General features: G+C 38.4%; 1 protein-coding gene across 2 annotated transcripts in view; it reads right to left on the bottom strand.

Annotated features, from left to right (window-relative positions):
- Window positions 1-8,630, bottom strand: part of epha6 (eph receptor A6) — a 61,158-nt gene extending 52,528 nt beyond the window's left edge. The window contains exons 1-2 of one of the 2 annotated variants that reach the window (XM_062415939.1): window positions 8,573-8,630; window positions 385-449 (exon numbers count right to left, since the gene is read on the bottom strand). The gene's annotated coding sequence lies outside the window, so the exon portion shown is untranslated. Of the gene's footprint in view, window positions 1-384; window positions 457-8,572 lie in introns of those variants that run through there. The other variant, XM_062415947.1, reaches the window with a different exon arrangement.
- Between the last annotated feature and the right edge of the window lie 5,778 nt (window positions 8,631-14,408).

The raw sequence follows: 14,408 nt of genomic DNA, 5'->3' as shown, positions 1-14,408 counted from the left end.
CAATGCTTGTTGGGTAACATGTTGGTCTGACAACTGTCAGGAAGGTTGGCATGTGCAATATGTCACCGACTGTCAGTATGATTTTTAATGAAACCCAAGGTCCTGTCTCTTCTCTGGGGTATCTGATTAAGCATATGAAAAATCTTAACTATTCTGGCAGTTAAGTCAGGTTTAGGACAGTTTGCATTTAAATGCCTTTTAAGCTCTAATGAACAAATAGAATTACATGATACATCAATATGTTACTTTTCAAAATCTATTTCAGTGTATTACTTTCCATTTGCCCACTTAGTTAAATGCTTTTAGTCCATGAAGGATAATTTGTTTAAAAAAAGACAATACAATGAGTTTGTTCATACTTCAAAAAATGCTAATATCACTCACCCCATTGACAGGATAGGTATTCCAGTCCAGTTCTCCAAGCACTGTCGTAGTGTCCAACAGAACCACTAAAGAGAGAGCAGGGTGGTGTGAAAGTAAGTCATGCAAAATGGAAGAGGAAAGTTGAAAGAGTGGGAGAATGACAGTGTAAGCACAAAGAGTGACAAGAGAGAGCAGAAAGGCGAAGAGAGAGAGAGTGCAGGAGATGTTGGATGATGAATTTAAAAAGAACAGAAATGGAGGTGACAAAATAGGAAGAGAGCAGACAATAGTTATCAAGCTGTCAATGAAGAAGCTGACAGAGCTGTAAAGCCCTTATCAGATTCAACCACCTATGAAATAACAGCTCTTAGGAAAGTCCAGGACAACACTAACACTAACAGTGATCCGCCCTCCATCTAAGTGAGGTATGGAAGATTATTACTCTCCTTCTCAGAGGTCAGGAGTTTTCTGTGTGTGCTACATCAAAGATAAGCCAAAGATGAATAAAGGGGAAAGATGGAAAGACTATGGACACTTTAAAGCCTGACTTAAGCCCATTTCAAACATGCACTACACTCCTGAAGTTATCCAGACATTACCTGGAGGAGCTGTATGTGTGAGCGCCAATGTCCAAATCAGTTGGACTGGACATTAAAGTCCATATAATGTCATATTGAGCCCATGTGTAAATACAGCAGTGGATTCACAGTGAGCGGGCCACAACTTCTAGCTGCCGTAAGTGCAACAAAATCCGGCAATAAGGGAGACAGTGCAATCAATTTATCAAACAACTGCCGAACAAGCAAAACATGAATACAACTTAAACAAAAACAGTCGAGCTAAGGTGCATTGTTTTGACTGGGTCTGAATGCTCCACTGTGAAGCTAGCATTATGGGAAAGATGATTGATCTCTTGTGAAATAAAATACATTTTATTTCTGATGAAAACCTTAAAAACGCTGAATTACAACTGCAGTGTACTTTTTTTGTCATGTCCTGCCTAGTGCAACCCTTGCCTAAACCAGAGTATTTCCAGTGACACATATGATATGGACAATCTCCTGCTGTGTGCTACATGTGTGAAAGGGCAACTCCGGAAAATGTCTGGACCTGATTCTCCAGACATTGTCCTGAGTGTATGTGTGAAAACAGCTTTAGAAGCATGACAGTCTAAAGGAAAGCATATAGGACAAACACAGTCAGTCCTCAGCCAACATGCTGACAATATTACATTGACTGGAGGTAATTAAAGGTCCCCCATAAGCTAATCAATACTATTTTGAAGGAATGAACGATGGCAGCATTGAGACCCATCATCTCATCAAGCTTTGTCAGATTGGATCAGTGGTGTTATGAAGTTTTACAGCCAGACTAATAAATCGGCCAGGCCATTATATCATTCAGCATGAGCTATTGCATCAGTGTTGGTGTATTATGGAAATAATGCCTAAATAAAAACAGATTAAGTAAAAAAATTATTCAAATACATATTGTTGTACATACTTAATCTTGTGTATGCAAATGCAGCGTCAAAACCAAATAAAAAACGTATTAAGTGGCAGTTTTTTAGATTTCTGTCTTTAATAACTGAATGGATTGTTTTTCATTGTGTCATGACTTTGTTACAACACAGAAAACATTAGGTGTTTTTCAGCAGAGGGCAACATAGCGATGCCAATACTAAATACAAAGCACTGTCATTAGTTTTCATGAGGAGGTACATGGGAGCTTTTTCTTTTTTTGGATGGAGGCACACTGTCACAGCTAAAATGAAAACCAATCAACTGTCCAAAGACAACATGGGGGCGGAACCAACTAAAATGAAACGGGTATTGGGCTTCAAAAATCCAATATTGTTTGAGGTCTAGTAAACACATGATGCAGATCTTGGCCTGCTTTTTTGACATTGTGAAAACACAAATGGGATGTATAATTCCCCAATAGTAATCAAATGAACACAACCAACCCAAAATTACATAATTCTGTAAAGTTTGAAAACAAAGTGAGAAACAAATATATGGAAAGACAGACCAATGCAGATTTCATCATATGATTAATCTCATGATTTCATCATGAGGGACAGTCATGCTCACTTCTAATCTTATGTGGGTTGAATGTTTGTTGTGACAGATACAAGGTGTTGTGTTTGTGAGGACTATCAGTCATCCAGGTCATCAAGAAGGGCTAATCAAGAAGGGCTAAGTAAAGGGCAACTGGACCTGTCTTAGATTCCTGAAGACGTTTCACTCTCAGAATAGAGAGTGAAACGATGCAAAACTCTAAACAAGTGAAAGAGGAATGATGTTTTGCTTCATTTCTGTAATTCTGTAACTATCTGACTCTCAACCTCTGTTCAGGAGCATTACAACATATTGTTCATACCTGTGGGTGCCACGTTATCCTCTGCACACATAGTATGCTGCAAAGCCACTCAACCCTCCTCTCTTTCTATCGACTGGGAAGGAAAAAGACTGAACCCACCTGAAACTGTGATTACATACATAAACATGTTGTTGGTGGTGGTGCTGACAACTGGAACAGTAAAGTCAGTCCCTGGCACCTTACTCATCACATATGTGCATCACAGAAGTGGAGAAAGACAGAAAATTATGATTGGTCGGCGTCGAACACTGAGTGTTCCATGTCGCTTGGCCAAGTCACGGCTATTTAATCACTAATCGGACACTGATCATATCAAAAGACAGAACTATAGTGTAGCCTGATTGGCATTTGTGTCTAGTGGTGTTTTTGCGTGAGTATGTTAATAGCTTTGTTTCTGTTTGCGTATCCATGATGGCACAGTGTACACACAAGTGTAACCACCTCAAGCTGTCTACACCCTGGTCACGGCTCAGGCATGACGAGAGCCATTATCTGGCCCTTGCTAAACCCCCTGAGCCAATTTGATATGATGAATGTGCAATTTCCTTTGTCTCCACACAGCCAGTTAATTACAATCTCTATCAATAAAGTGTGGCCCTCTTCAAGTCGACACTACAGACCAGAGAGTCACATCTTCAGACGACCTGTCACTCCTGCACACAGCTGACTTTGCCAAATCTGGTCTAATTTAATGGGGTTGCTACTGTTTTGAGAACAAGTTAGATAACCAGAGAAGATACACTTTGGTGAGACTAAATGAACCGCTTCAATATTTACAGAGACTTCATTTAGCCTTGATCCCCTGCTTGTAATTAAGAACTGAATTATAATATGGTGGCCTTGCCTCTACTCAAAATGAGGACATAGAGGGAGGGAGGGAGGGAGGGATGGAGGGAGGTTGACTATAAGACAGACCAACAGAGACAGACAAATATTGATTTTTGATAATTCTGAGTAATGTTTCATACCATGTTGGACAACAGCTAACTTTTTCCATCAACTCCCTTCAATGTCACTGTCTCACTTACACACACACACACACACACACACACACACACACACACACACACACACACACACACACAAACACACACACACACACACACACACACACACACACACACACACACACATACACACACACACACACACACACACACACACACACACACACACACACACACACACACACACACACACACACCTAAACATACAGTAATGTAGTCATAAAATAATTAAATTCCTGCAACTATCTGTGGAGCCAGGAAATAATAGATGGCCCAAGACCACAGCTATAAATTTAATACACATATTTTCTCAGTCAAAGTGTGCACACACACACACACACACACACACACACACACACACACACACACACACACACACACACACACACACACACACACACACACACACACACACACACACACACACACACACACAGCACACACAGATGCCATGAGTATTTATCAAGTGGCCAAATCACATTACCCTTGTCTATGTATCTATTGTGTCTGGAAGCACAATTTTTCCTGACCACAGGACAATTGTCACATTTTTGGAAAATAGGGGCGGCACGAATAATCTACAGTATATGGCAGTAAATAGTAAATTGACACATATTCTCTAGTCATACATTGATATACTGGAACCAATATTGCAATATTGCCAAACTGTGTTACTGACAGTAGCTTTTAGTATTGGGGCTCCCATCACTGGTGACGGAGTAAGCTATTATCAGCTCAGCTGTGATACACAGTTTACTTCCTGGTTAAAAGCCTACTGAATGTGTCTACAGTATCTACAGTAACAATCATGATGGCATTGATATCTCTGTTGTAGATAAATGGCTATCGAGGCACTGACTAACATCATAAACAATGCTTATATAGGCATAGTTTTGTGATGTCATGGGGTAATGAGATTGCTTATTGTATTAAAAAAAAGAAGAAATCATACATAATCAGTGACAATGACTTGGAACTTACCACAATGATTTGTAATTTCCACTTCTGAAAGTAATATATTCTGTTGTGTTACTGGTGTACAGCTGTATCTGTCATTTACTCCAGATGTGTTGCTGTGTGTTTACATGGTGTACACTGCATACTGTACACTGTGTAACCCATAAACATTAAAGTGGACTTCATAATGCATCAACTATGTTATACTTTACTATATTATACTGTAGGATATAGTAAGTGCTAATTTTAAAATGTTTTGCCATCTTAAAGGAATAACTCCACACTGTGGAAAATACTCTTATTGACTTTCAAGCTTACATTGTTAACAAGACTCCAGAAAGTCAATGTGCTCGGCTGTACTCACCAAGAAACTGTTCCAGCACATAACCCCACAGCTTGTTGTTTTTCACATTTCTGTTTGTATATAGATTAAACAAACCAGACATAGTTAATTACCAAGCTTTACTGTGGTTTTTCACAGAAAGCTTTGCACATAACGTCAATTTAAAGATGCAGATAGACAGTAATTTACCTGGGGTGGTGCAAATTGATGCAGCCACACAAGTTGAAAACGTATAAACTTGAGTAAAAACTTCAAGCGAAACCTGTTGCTTTTTGAATCTCCTTCCTAACCATACAGAGACTGGAGGGAAAAGGAGATAGACTGTAAGGAAATAACAGAAATAACCAGAATGTCTGGTGAGTTCTGAGTTTAGATAGAAACTGAACTGAACAAAAACACAAAAACATTCCAACACACATGGTCGGTGCGTCCATTGCTAGCAACCTTGCAGCTCATGTACAGTTGGTATTTTTGGCTGTTTGGGGCAAATAAACACAAACAGTCCAGAGGTCAAACTTTCGCAAATAATGCAAGGTAAGAATTAGAGATGCTAGAAAATGAATTTTTGAACTTTGTTATTTGTAAGATTAGTTTCTTTCAGTCTTGATGGCAAACTAATTGCCTCCTGGTAATAGCTTCATATTTAACTTACAGAATATCATATCCAACTACCTATATTGTGTTTCTGTACTGTTGTAATTTCCTTTAACCCTTGATCCCTACCGCAAATGATAAATCTTGTTAGCGCAAGTCAGGCAAGTGCAGCGACTTAATATATGACTTTGAGATACAACACTACACAACATAAACCTATTATACAGTCACATATATCAAATACATCTCGTTATTGGCACCAACACACAACCTTTATTGGACTGTCGTGTGAAGAAAAGTGCTGAGTATTTTTGTGGGTGAAGAAAACCTGGGCTTTGACAAGAAAGTTTTAAAAATATCCTCCCCTGCAAGAGGCTGGGGAACACTCAAAAAGCTAGACATTAAGCCAGAACCATCTATTATATAAGTATTTGGCTGATGATATTCAAGTCGACAAGCTCTTTGCTGAGATCCCCTGAGACAGGCATTTCTATAAGGGCCCTTGTTTTCGTTTTTGTTGTTGTTTTTTTTGCACTGACCAGGATGTGGTTTCAGAAAGCCATGGGGTACAGAAGAATCATTATTTTCTATATGAGGTGATAATAAAAAAAGACACTGGCATGTAATTCACCTGATAATGAAACATATGATGCTGCATAAGAGAGGAAGACTGCAGTATCTGCCTAAATGCTACTGAAGTAGTCTCAGTGATGACAGTCTGCAGTATTTAATTAATTTAGTGTTAAGTTGATTGACAGAAAAATAATCAGTGACAATTTTGATAACTGATTGGTTATGAAGGTCATTGTTTGAGAGGAAAATACCAAACATTTGCTTGTAACAGCTTCTAAAAGGTGAGGATGTTCTTACTTATGATCTAAATTCTTAATGTTTGACAGTTAATCGGGCAAAAAAACAGATTGAAGCTACAACAAATATAATTTTAAGTATCTGTTGATGAAAATGTATCGCCATTTTTGAAATTATTTCAACCAAGCGACTTTTATATTGACAGCAAACAGCTATATGACCAGTGTTGCTAATATATAAATTCTATAGTGTCTCAATTATGTCACTTTGTCTAGAGGGCATATGCAAGTGCTCTGTATTCATCACTAAAATCAATTGCACCGGGCCAACATATATTAGCTTGTTCTCAGATATATTTTAAACTCCTCACGCTGTCGTTTTTTTCAAGTTTCCCCCATGTACCTCCCCTCCCCTTCAAGCCTGTCACCACCACAGGCAGACAAGCATCCTGAGGGGAAAGCTGAGCACACACCCAAAAAGACACACACACACACACACACACACACACACACACACACACACACACACACACACACACACACACACACACACACACACACACACACACACACACACTCACACACACACACACACACACACACAAAAATGAAGTGAAGGAGACTTTGACATTTGGCTAGTGAAATGGCTCCTGTCGTCTTTGAAAGTGTGTATCCTAAACATTAAACATTCAGGGCAGAATATTACACTGACTTCTTTAAATGTGCGAAGTGGAAGATGTCAAGAATAGATTACATTATGGCAACCATTTTACCCATGTGACTTATGAGTACAACTGAGAGCAGATACCATTATTATGCCCTGTGTGTCCTCATACATATTCAACTGCAAACACTGCCCAAGTGACTGGAAATAACACAGTTTTTAAAAGTGTGCAATTATCCTGATACATTTAGCATCAACCCATTACATTATAAAATTCAGATATTTCTTACACTGTAAGTGTCAGTGTGCCCTTCTTCGTGGGAATGAATGGGCCAAGATGTATTTAGTCATCTAACACAAAGTCATCAAACAAGATAGAGAGACAGAAATAGGCAAGTCCACAGCATCAGTACAGCTGCCAGAGTATGCCGCTATACCGTCATTAAATATAGTGGTCCCTATAGGTGTGGCAACATTTCTGTGCACTCAGATTTAGGGTTTTTGCATGAATTAGGATGCAGTAAATGTGTAGTCGGAAATTTCTCAACAAAATATATTTATTCTGAGACGGAATTACATTGGAAAAGTTACTTAAACATGTACATGTATGCATTCAGTCTTTCAAAAAGGTGTTTTGTATAAACGATTATGACCACAGATAGGTCTACTGAAACCAAGACTGAAATATTTTGGTTCAGCCAACAAAAAAATATGTTTTATCCATTTTAAGACTTAGGTGGTATGTGTGTTTAAATGTGTATCATCTTGTAAAGTTTTGAGCCAAATCTATTTATTTTGAGATAGAGTATTATGAAAAAGTAACTGAAGCATGATTATGATTGCAAAAGATGTATGTTGCCAGCTATGTAGTATAAATGATCAGCAGTACAGATAGACATTTTGCATGCATTTTGAGGATGCAAATGTGTGTTATTTATAAAATGTAATCCATTTTTTGGGGAAAAAGTAACTTAAACAAATTGATTAGTGTATCACTGATTATGGGTGCAAACAGATCCACTCTCTGCCTATGCAAAAACCAAGTTGCTGACACCTCTTGTTTCAACCAAAAAAACATTGCACAAAAGGGCAAAACACAAGCTTTGGTAAACCAGGTGTGCCTAGTACAGAATAGCCTACTACAGCATTGTGACACTATGTAGGATAGGCTAATGCATTATTGTGTTATTTCATTTGTTTCAACTCTTAAACATGTAAATGAGTTTACATTTGACAGATATGTTAAGGCGCTGCAATGAAGCTGTTACAGCAAATTATTAGGTTACCGTGCGTTTTAGGCGTGCACGCGCACGTGTGTCGGATGGCAAGACCAGAACATCTTTTTTTCATCAAAATATATTTTGTTGGCAGAGACTTATAAATGGTCAAACCTGGTACAGCCACCCTTGTTTTTAGTCTGTATATGAGATGCAGTGACGCCCTTTATACTCACCTTGGTTTGTGGTTCCCGGGTCCGACAGGATACTTTTAAGCAAGAACAGAAACACACAGTATTTCCCACTGGAGCACATCGTTCAGTCAGACACAAAGTGCGCTCTAAACTAAAGCGTCGCACAGACTCCTAAATAGATCCCCCAAAAGAAACGGTGTAGGGGTTTCATGAAAGAGGCTGCAGTATCCAGACTCAGAAGGTCACTGTCGGAGTTGTTTGTTTCTAATTGATTAAATTGTTTATATTTTCAGCGAAGAATCCCGATTCCCTCCATTTGGAGATGAGCAGACAGACGACGTAAACGGCCAGCCATTGCGCACAGAAACCCGACGACTTGAGCAAGTTAAAAAATAAATAAATCGTGTCTGTAAACCTCAAAACATGGACAGATCGACGTCTTCAGGTGCAGACCATCCCAAAAGTGTTCAAAAGCGAACTTCCCCGTTGAGAGTTTCAGTTAAAGTCAGTCTGTATGTTATTAAGTGTGTTTATCCCAAAACACAAGAGAAGCATAAAGAGAGGGAGAGAGAAAGGAGAATCCTGGACTTCCCGCCTCACTTTCAGCCAGTGCATCCCTCTCTGTTCCTCTGTATCACTGCGTGTATCTCTCTCTCTCCTCTCTCTCTTCTCAGGATAGGAGTGATGCTTTGGCGCAGGCAGAGCAGCTGCATCTTATACCACAGCCAGAGAATGAAGAGCCAAGTGCATGCGCCCAAATCTAACTTATTCTTTGTTTTACATATATAAATATATCACAATTTCTCACTTTCCATCATGTAAAACGGCTGTTTCCATCAGACGGAATGTGTGGATGTGGGCTCCTGGTCTGTATTGATTCCGGGGGCACACCGGGGAGATGGATGTAAATATGAAGCCATCACTTATGTGCTATCATGTAGGTTATACTGTACCTGCATTGGATTATATGGTCATAGGAATAGCAATGTGTCTGGGGCGTTTCTATTTATAGTGGCAGGGGAGGAAGGCAACCAGACAAATAGAATATAAGTTGATATGTGGGTTGAAGGTGCAAGCACACAGACGCACACATTCCTATTTCCATTAATGTTTTATTTTACAGGTCCATTAATTTTATACCAATTTCATATAAATGTTCTGAGTAATTTAAAGGTATTCAATGGTTAATATGTGAGACATATTATTGAGAGTGTGGTGCAACACAGAGCACATTCTCAGAAAAAATAGCGTTGAGCTGGTTTAGTTGGTAAATACCCACTCATTATATCTCAGTTAGTTGTTAATTAGCAGAAAAATCAGAATAAATCAGACTCTTGAAAGTTCTTTAACTGACAGAAACTATGCCACTTAGTTTTCAGTGTGTATTTAAAAATCCTAATATGGTACACTATGAAATTTAAATATTTTCCATCAGTTAAAAAATAATCATTAATTCAATTTTTGTAAATTAACAACAAGTATAATGAACCTGCACTTACCAACTAAACCAACTTAAAACTTTTTTCTGTCTTTTTCTTTTAATTTGTGCTTATTATTAACAATTTAGGCATTTAGGTCGCAGCCAATTCATAAATGTTACTTTTGTTCTCATCATAGATTGACAAAACAGAACAGTGAATCATTAACATTAATTCACTTCACAAAGACTGTAATGTTGTTTGTGTTAGCAAACAGTCAGTCTCATCACCCAGGAGAAAAAAATCTCAACTGCATGTGAAGTGATGCATACAATACTGTCTGCAGCATCAGTAGCAGTTGATGTAAAAGTACAAACAAAAGAATATGCAAAGTGAAAATTCAGTGAAAATAATAGTCAAAAAGCAACAAAAAAAGTCTCCAAAAACAACATCTGAAGGATTACCATTTTAATCCTTTAATACGCTTGTATGTATTTGTGTCAGTGTAAATATTTTTCCATATTTATGTCAGATTATTTCTGCAGTAGGCTACCAGCTTATTATGAATAAATCCACAGGAAACTGTTATTGAGTAATTGAGTATTGTCGACAGTAGATCCTGATGCAGAGAGTTTTTTGCTTGCTTCCAACACTTACCTGTCCAGACTAATGGCCTCTGAGCTTTCATCTGTAACACAAGGCAAGCCAAGTGTATTTGTATCGACCATTTTAACAACAAGGAAAGTCAGTGTTTTACATAAAAGATCAAAAGCACACAGAAATTGTGCAAAAGACACACATTATAAAAGGACATTAAATACAATTAAAGATACTTATTAAAGAGAATAGAAAACGAAAAAGTTTCAAATATAGAATAAGAGAGATAAAATGCAAGAATACAAGTTACAGTGCAGTGGAAGAAACTAATCAAACACCTCAAATTTGATTTAACAAAAGACAATACCAAACAGAAAAGTCTTCAGCTTATTTTAAAGAACTGAGAGTTGGGAATTTTCTCCAGAAATGTAATGCATAAAAACTGTACACTTCTTTTCCATATGTAGTTTTGACTTTGGGGACTGTCCCAAACAAACTGACAGCTCTGGATGGTTGATAACATAGCAGAAGATCACAAATGTATTTTGGCAGTAAACCATTCAGTGCTTTTTAAACCAATAGTAATCTTTTTAAATCAGTTATTTGACAGACAGGAAGTAACTGTAAAGATCTGAGAACTAGAGCGATATGATCCACTCTCTTGACCTTACTGAAGACTCTAGCAGCAGCACTCGAGCAACTGTACACTGTAGCTGTTGATTTCTTTAGAGACACATATGAAGTCACCAGTGCAGTTGTTGAGTATACTGAAGATAAATGCATGAGTATATTTTTTTTCAAATCCTGCTGCAACATAAGTCTTTTATTCCTTGATATACTCTTAAGGTGATAGTAGGGTGACCTTGTAAATGTCTCAATATGGATGTTGAAATTCAGGTCTGAGTCCATGACTACACCTAGATTTTTGACTTGCTTAGTGGTTTTTAACATTATCGATTGAAGCTGAATGCTAACTTTTAATCGTTTGCTTGGCTCCAAAAACAATGACTTAAGTTTTAGCTTTGTTTAACTGAAGTAAATTTTGGCACATAAACCCGCTGATTTGCTCAATTAAATAATTTAGTGCTTGTATTGGACCATAGTCCCCCTGGTGATATAGTTATATACATTTGTGTGTCGTCTGCATACTTATGGTAACATATTTAGCTATTTTCCATAATTGGAGCCAATTGATGTTGAACCGAAAAGGCCCTAGAATGGAGCCTTGTGGAACTCCACACGTCATAATTGTTCACTCATATGTGTAATTATGTACCTATAGACACAAAGTAGTCCCTGTCCTTTAAACAGGATTAAAACTAGTTTAGTACTGTGCCAGAAAGTCCCACCTAGTTCTCCAGACGGTCTAGTAATATGTTTTGGTCAACCATGTCAAATGCAACACAGTAACACTAAGACTGATATTCTGCCACTGTCTGTGTTTAAGTGGATGTCATTGAAGACAAGAGCTGTGTCAGTGCTGCCTGTGAAATGGCTGAAATCCTGATTGGAAAACAGCTGTTTAGTGCCAAAAAAATATTCAGCTGTTGAAAAACGGCTTTTTGGGAAGAAGCCTGAGAGAAGAGACGTCTTGATTTGAAAAAGATCTGAGGCCATGCAGTTTGAAACATTTTTTAAAAAGCCTGTTGGCAGAATATTAAGGCAGCAGGAGGAGGATTTCAGATGTTGCATAATGTCTTCCAGGTTTTTATGGTTGATAGGCTAAAATTGTGTCATACTACTTGAACTGATTTTAAGTGGACACAGGGACGCCTACACAACACATATCACACAACACATATCCTGTACCTGATATAAAGGCAGTCACTGCTTCTCTAAGCAGGAAGGGGACATTCATAGCAGTTCCTGGATAATAGTTCAGAGGCTACTGACACAGGAGGGTATGTTAGCCTGTTGACAGTAGCAAACAAGGCACGTGCTGTAGAAACCGTGTATATGATTTGGTTAAATAGTAATGTTCTTCCTAAACACTAGGAGGGACATGGTAAAGGCCGGCTGGGCACAGGTTAATTTAAGGTCATGTCAGTCATCACAGGTGCACTGATGGTCAGAGGCAAAAGGTTTTTGACTGTTCTCAGGAGTGAAAAGGCTATTTTTGTTTTTTGTTTTATTGTTTAATTTTTGTAAAAGGATTATGCAGACAATGCACACTATGACATTTGGTAAGAAAATGAATACATAATTTCATCAAATGAAAAAGACTGAATAGCCTTTGTTTATTAAGTACACGTCTAAACAATCAGACCCATTAGCAGCCAGTAGTGGCTAAAGTTTAGGGCATAGTCCCTACACGTGCATTAGAATTGTTTTTGGTTATGATGTCAGAGAAGAAGGACCACCTTGCATTTCTGAAACCAAAATTGCAAATGCAAAATCTCTTTTTATAGATGTCATAATGAACCTGGAGATTTTCTTTTTCACCACCTGTGTTCAGTTATTCAGATCATTTCTTATCGAGACAACCTTCACCTTAGTGGGTGCAATGGCATCAATAACATTTGTCATTTTAGAACTGAAATTTTCTACAAGCTCATTGACATAGACCCAAGAGAGGGTGGGTGTAGAAGGCTGAATAAATATTTCACTGGCGTTTTCAGTGATATATCATTTTGTGATTACCTCTGTTTGAACATTTGTGAGATACTGAGATACACTGACATAGCATTCTCAAAGAAAACATATGAACAATCAGAGACAGCAACATCAGTCACTACATCCTTAGAAATGTTCAGACCCTTGGAGATGATTAAGTCAGAGTGTGTCTCTTGTTGTGTGTGGCCTCTGTCACATGCTGAGTCAGTCCATAGTTATCAAGAGCACAGCACAGTACTTTAGTCCCTCTGTCCTGGGGGTTATCAACATGGATGTTAAAATCACCAACAATAACTACACAGTCAAAGTCAATACAGATTATAGACAGCGCTTCAAGTCACCAGTGCAATATTTAAGTGGCCTGTAGATATATAGGAACAAAGCTCGAGAGGAAAAAGTCAACTGAAGAGCCACATATTCAAAAGAAGCAAAATGGTAGCCTCACTTTCTTATGCACCCTAGCTTCACTCATAAAACTGAAGTTAGAAAGCGTTAACTCAATAAGAACAGCTGCACTGATATTTTGGTCTAACTAAGTTTCAGTCAAGAACAATCTGTGCTTGATGATAAAACTATTGCTTTATCTGCCCAGTTTTTGGACAGGTTGTGGCTGACGAGGAATGGATGCTAAATTTGATAAATTTGCAGAATCAGGTGAGTGCTCCCTGTTTCTTAGCAGATTCACCATTCTTTTTCTGTTACCAAACAAGACAGAAATTGAAGAAGCTACTGGCACACAGGGTCCTGGCTTGTCTTGGGAAGCGTCATGAGCGCCATTGTTGTATCAAAACTAGCTGAGCACTTAAAGCAAATAGGGACACGGGAATAGCGTGGGGGTAAGTTTGGTGCTGGCAGTGACAAGCTCTTTCATCTGGTCAGTGAACTCCAAGAGGGGGGAGGAGGGGGGTAGGATGATTGGGGAGGCAGGTGACCTGGATGGTGTTTGGGGTGGTGCAGAAGGTTCATCCTCATAGCCGGTTGTTGGTGAGTGGGGTGAGACTCTTCTTATTCTTGGCTCTGATAACTCTCATCTTTAAAGCTCTCTTCAGACAGGGACTGTGGTTGCTCTCTTTCAAGGTTTCTGCCAATTTGTGTTATGTCTTCTTATTTTGATTCTTCTTGTCTTTTTTCCTTGGCAGAGGGGAACAGATGAGTGACTCAGGAAGTAAAATAGGTTACGGATAATACATTTTATTCATGACTTGTTAGGGCAAAGTCATCTGCCTTAAAATGATGTCTGCTGTCCCAGA

This window comes from Scomber scombrus, chromosome 1 (assembly GCF_963691925.1).
Source record: "Scomber scombrus chromosome 1, fScoSco1.1, whole genome shotgun sequence".
NCBI classification, from domain to species: domain Eukaryota; kingdom Metazoa; phylum Chordata; class Actinopteri; order Scombriformes; family Scombridae; genus Scomber; species Scomber scombrus.
Note: the sequence above shows the minus strand (reverse complement) of the source record. Positions and strands in the feature narration are given on the sequence as shown.